Source organism: Dromiciops gliroides, chromosome 2 (assembly GCF_019393635.1).
Source record: "Dromiciops gliroides isolate mDroGli1 chromosome 2, mDroGli1.pri, whole genome shotgun sequence".
NCBI lineage: Eukaryota > Metazoa > Chordata > Mammalia > Microbiotheria > Microbiotheriidae > Dromiciops > Dromiciops gliroides.
In genome coordinates, this window is record NC_057862.1 from 361,070,139 (window position 1) to 361,075,807 (window position 5,669).

Below are 5,669 nucleotides of genomic sequence, written 5' to 3' on the forward strand. Positions count from 1 at the left end.
TAGTGACAAGAGAAAGACCAGTATTTCTAAATGTATACAGGGAGTCAGAGGGGTGTACAAAGGAGTGAAGACAGAAATCTGGTAGAGGAAACAGTGAAGAGGTAGACAGGAGCATTATGGACAGAACCTGGTGAACCTTGCTTACAAGTGAATCAGTGCTTCTTTTGTGGGACTACATTACAACATGGAGATGTCATGGGGGGTGGAGAGAACTGGTTCTGCATATCCCTCTATTAAAGAATCAGAGATAATAAAAAACGTTTTTATTTGGTGCAAGGGAATGTGGCTGGGAGGAAAGTCAAAGACCTAGCTTCTCAGGGAGGAAAAGTTTTAAAAACATTTCCTTGTTGAGTCAGAGGAAAGACAAAATTTTTATGGGGGTGAGGGAAAGTTGAAAAAGAAGAATTACTGGTTTTGGGGGTGGAGCAGGGGATACTTGAAATAGTTGAAGTCACATCCCTGATTTCTGGGTTATCTCCATGTAGCACTCCTGATTGCCATTGGGCTTCCTGCTATTAACTTTTATGGCCCTCTTATCAAGTTACTTTGTTTTCCACAGGAAAAGCATCTTTTAATTGATTCTAGGTCAGCTTCATCTTTGATTTTGTTTCTCACAAGGACAACCTCTTCTGATTTTTTTTTTCCTTTTTTGGGGGGTTTAGTTGCTTTGCTTTTTTTCTTCTCATTTTATGGTGGCTTTTGTTTGTTTGTTTTCGTTTAACACTGTACACTAGGCTTATTGTCAAACAGCACAACAGATGTCCTGGTCAGTGGGGTTGGAGAAGGATCTTTGGAGCCGAGATTATAGGGGCTGCCTGTAAACACCCATGCCAACAGCAGCTGCCAGGAAAATGGGTGTATGGTGGTCACCCTGGGATGGGCCACAGTGGCTGGTTTGGGTATCTATCCCCAGTTGTTTGTCTCCAACAAGGTCACTCTCCCACCCAGTCGGTGTTCCCTGATCAAGGCGCACATGCTACTGAGAACTGAGCAGGGGTACCTCAGCCCTGAAACTCAACTACAGGGATACATCTGCTGTGAAATAACACTTTTAAAACATTATTCTGACGAATTCAAATTTTGGTTGTTATCCGTTATGTTTTGTGATGTCTCTTTTTCCTTTTCTTCCTCTTCTTTCATCTTCTTTTGCTATGTTTTCCCCAACAGAAAAATAAAATAAAAAACCCAGAAAGACACATTTTGGGGGGGGGAAGGTGGGTTCACTCCCCTTGAAAGAAGGAGTGATGGCTCCAGCTCTCACTGGACTTTCTCCGTGAAGTTCTCAGGAAAAACACCTTGGCATTTCTCCAGCTCCTTATGCTGGTGCCAATCACTCTTCTTCACACCCATCAGCCAGCCTTCATCCTGCTCCTCTGGGTTCTTAAACAGAATCACCAGCACCACGTCACCAGCCTTCAGCTTCAGTTCATCACTGTCAGTGGCTGTGTAGTCATGTTGTGCCTGGACCTTGAACATGAATCCTGGGGGCAGGTCAGACCTCTTAGAGGAAGTACTGCCTTCCACAGTTCCATTCATAGTGGCTGGGAAGGTCTCGAACCACCACAGCAGGCAAGGAGCTAGAGGCCCCATTACTTGCCGCTGTCTCCTTGGCTCCTTCAGCTACTGCCACTGGTTTCGTCCCGCTAGCCTCTGTCACATCTCCTGGCTGTGAGGGGGTGGTCACGCTGATCTCGGGGACAAAATTGTCATCAAACAAGCTGATAATGTGCTCCTGCTTGATCTCCTTGGACGGAGTGTGTTTGGGAGGCAGTGGGACTGGTGGGCCTTTTCGAAGCTGAGACGGTGAATTGGGGATGGCAGCCCCAGGAGTGTCTAGGCTGGCTGGTTCAGGCTTGTGGTTGACCTTGATCTCAGGGGTGCCAGCTGGGGAACCATCGGGTGGTGGTGAGGGGCTCTTGTTGTCTTTCGTGGGGGCATTGTCACTTGGCTGGGCCTTGACAGTGAATGTGTTGCTGCCATGCTATTTCTCCAGGCTCACCAGAACATCATTCAGGTTTTGGTTCAGCTTGCTCATCTCCTTGCAGAAATTGTCCTCCAGACCAGCGATGCTCTGGAATGTATTGCCATAGAAACCAACACGGCTATTCCACAGAGATGGTAATTCTTCCTGCAAGTCAACATTCATCTCTTCAAATACTTTCTGAGCTTTGATGAGCTCCTCCTCAGCCTTGGCAATTTTGGTTTCATCCTTCTTTTTGGCAGTCTGGAGAGACTCATGATGGTGGCGGGCGCTGTCATAGTCCACCAACTTCCTCCCACGCTTAGCAATTCAAGATTTGATGTCAGGAAACTGGCCCAGATAAGTGTCCATGGTCAGAAGAGCCTGGTCCACTAGTTTCTGATGGTAATCCATCCATAGCAGGTCATTGTTTTCTGCTATTTTGTTAGTCTCCTCTCTCCCAGGCCAGTCTGGTTCATACACCTCTTGCAGACACTCCATTAGCTTCTTAGAGGCTTCATGCATTGCTTTGACAGATGCCAAGTAGGTGCGGAGATCCTTTTGCAGCCTGGTCCCTTCTGTCAGCTGTTTGTTGAAGTTCTGGACACACTGCTCGAACTGCTCATCCTTAGTCTCATCTGCCTTCCCTAACTTCTGTAAGACCTTTTCCTGCGCAAGGGTGAGTTTCTTCTGCATGTTGCTGGCTATTTTCCCCACGGTCACTCCCTTACTGCCTAGCTCAGCCATCTTGTCCAACCTCTTCTGATTGATTCTAGGGACAGCTCCTTCTGATTGATTCTATGCCAATATCAGAAGGGTATATAAAAAGGCAGAAGGGGATTGAGGCGATAGAAGTATGTAATGCACTAAGGCAAATTGAAGAGGTAGTAATGAGGAGAAGGTGACTTCTGTGGTTTCAGAAAGAAAGGAGTCTACAGGGGAGTGGGTGAGAAGGGTTGAAAAAGGGAGAGAAGGAAAGAAAGCTTACTTTGAAGGTGGAAGGGAAGGGGCAGCTAGGTGGTACAGTGGATAGAGCACCAGCCCTGGATTCAGGAGCACCTGAGTTCAAATCCGGCCTCAGACACTTAACACTTACTAGCTGTGTGACCCTGGGCAAGTCACTTAACCCCAATTGTCTCACCAAAAAAAAAAATTAAAAAAAAAAAAGAAGGTGGAAGGGGGTTCCAGTGATGAATGCTCCTATGGGGAAAGAGAGATGGTCAGCAAAGGGAGATGAGGACCTTTTACTACATGAGGTCTGGGGGGATTTGATGCTTGAAAAGTCTACTTGTTTTGGGAGGAGGGTAGTTTCAATCCTTGAGATCAACTGACACCTAGAGCGGTGGGAGAACATGGACACAAGGAGGAGATTTTCAGGCATATATAAGGGGGAGAAAAGAGTCAACAAGAAAAAGTATAGATTAGTGGGGTTGGAAAGAATCCTACCATGGGACAATCTTCTCTCTGACACCTGCCATAATTGGCATTTTTCTGTGAATAAGGCAGAAGAGAAAAAGGGAATTCATGCGGCAAGCTCTACAAGGCCTGAAACAAGGCAGAAACCACCTTAAGAGGAAAGCTCAGGGGGCAGCTAGGTGGCGCAGTGGATAGAGCACCGGCCCTGGATTCAGGAGTACCTGAGTTCAAATCCGGCCTCAGACACTTAACACTTACTAGCTGTGTGACCCTGGACAAGTCGCTTAACCCCAATTGCCTCACTAAAAAAAAAAAAAGAGGAAAGCTCAGAATGGATATCTTGGAAACTTTGATTGCATGAAGAATGCAGAGAAAAGAAACAATATAATTTTAGGGGTCATGCATCAGAGAATGAGAGTCTAGTGTAAACAGAAAGAGAAGATGGATAAAGAAGAGAGAAGTTCTTTTTGGAAAGGGGTACCAAAATTTTTTTTAAACTGATGAATAAAACTAAAGGGAGGAAAGGAAGTGGAAAATTTACGTTACTAAGAGAAAAAAGGAAGGGGAAGAAATATATGATCAGATAAAAGCAGGAGAGAAAATGGGAACTAATAAACAAAACCCTAAACTGAACAGAATAAAAATCATATGATTTTAAAAATTAGAAGAGAAACAAATCATATACCTCTCACAGCTATTGGTAAGGGATGTATTTTTTTAAGAATTTTATTTTTTCCAAATTACATGTAAAAGGAAATTTTAACATTGATTTTTAAAACCAAGTTCCAAATTCTCTTCCTCCTTCCCTCCCTACTCCCCCTTAAGAACTCAAGCAATTCAATATAAGTTATACATGTGTAGTCATGCCAAACATCTCCACATTGTGAAAGAAAACAGCCAAAAAAAACCACTTTAGAAAAGGGAACTGTTATAGGGGAAATGGGGTACAGGGTTTGGGTTAGGGGTAGGGGTTCTTAGGAATTACACCCTCTTGCACACGAAAGCAGTTAGAATAAGATGGTAGTTTATTTAGGGGCAAGGGAAGGGAAGGTGGTGGGGGGAAACCATGAAAGAAATCCTTGGACTTCTCATGGGGAGATAGGAATGGAACAAAGCAAGTGGCTCTGAGGTACCAATCTCCTTAAGCAGGCTGGTAGGTACTTTTATAGGGGACTGATGGGGGTGGACCATCTGCCTGTGGAAAGTTCCTTTAGTGAGGGAGGACCATCCCCCACTGGTGGTGGCTAGAGGAATTGGGTGAGGGGTGGCTACAGATCTCTCCAGCCATCTCTCTCTTCTGGACACAAAGGCCGCAGCCACACCCAAAGTTATCCCCCCAGGGGTAAGGGAGATCAGAATGAAGGGTGGAGGTCCCGAAGCTAGCTCAATCCAATCTGGTTCCACTTATTTCTCTAGGCGTATCTGTCCTCTGGTTTAATTTCTTAAGGACAAGATTCCTTGATGTGCCCCAGAGAACTTCCGGGTTACTTTGGGCCCACAACAGAACTAAAAAAAATTTATGCTTCAATCTGTAATCAGACACCATCAGTTTCTTCAATGTAGATGGTAAGAAATGGGTAGTTGTCTCCTCTCAATGTGGATATAACAGTCAGTCCTACTCCCCCTGACCTGTTTGGAGGACAAAGGTCTCAGATCCCCTCCTCCCCCTCAGGTTAGCAAGGTCACATGGTTCAAGGAACCCTGGTCTCAATAAGGTCCGCTCCAGAGTTGTGTCCATATAAGGAAGTATAAGGTCCACTCCTGAGTTATGCCCATAGAAGGAAGAGGGGTGGGAATACTGCCTTCTGATTAGCTAGTTTTTGCATGTAGATTGTAACCCCACCAGTGATGAAAAAGGAGGGTCCATTCCCATTAGGGACTAGGGTATAAAACAGAGCCTTCGAGCCCCCCTTTCTGGGCACCCACTAGCTGCATACTAGGGTGCCTCCTCATGAGAAGAAAATAAAGCCTTTGCTGAGTTCCTGAGAATTATTGAGAAGAGGATGGATGTTTCCCTCACATAGATGGATTGCATTTTTCATAAATCCTTCAGAATTGTCTTAGATCACTATATTGCTGAAAATAACTCATTCACAGCAGATCATCTTATGATATTGATGTTATTCTAAGGGCAGCTAGGTGGCACAGTGGATAAAGCACTGGCCCTGGATTCAGGAGGACCTGAATTCAAATTTGATCTCAAACACTTGACACTTAATTAGCTGTGTGACCCTAGGCAAGCCACTTAACTCTCATTGCCCCACAAAAAGAAAAAAGTAGTCTAGAGGAACCC

The 5,669-nt window shown here is 45.0% G+C and overlaps 1 pseudogene; it reads right to left on the minus strand.

Annotated features, from left to right (window-relative positions):
- Positions 1-1,226: 1,226 nt before the first annotated feature.
- Positions 1,227-2,708, minus strand: LOC122742501 (annotated as a pseudogene).
- Positions 2,709-5,669: the final 2,961 nt, after the last annotated feature.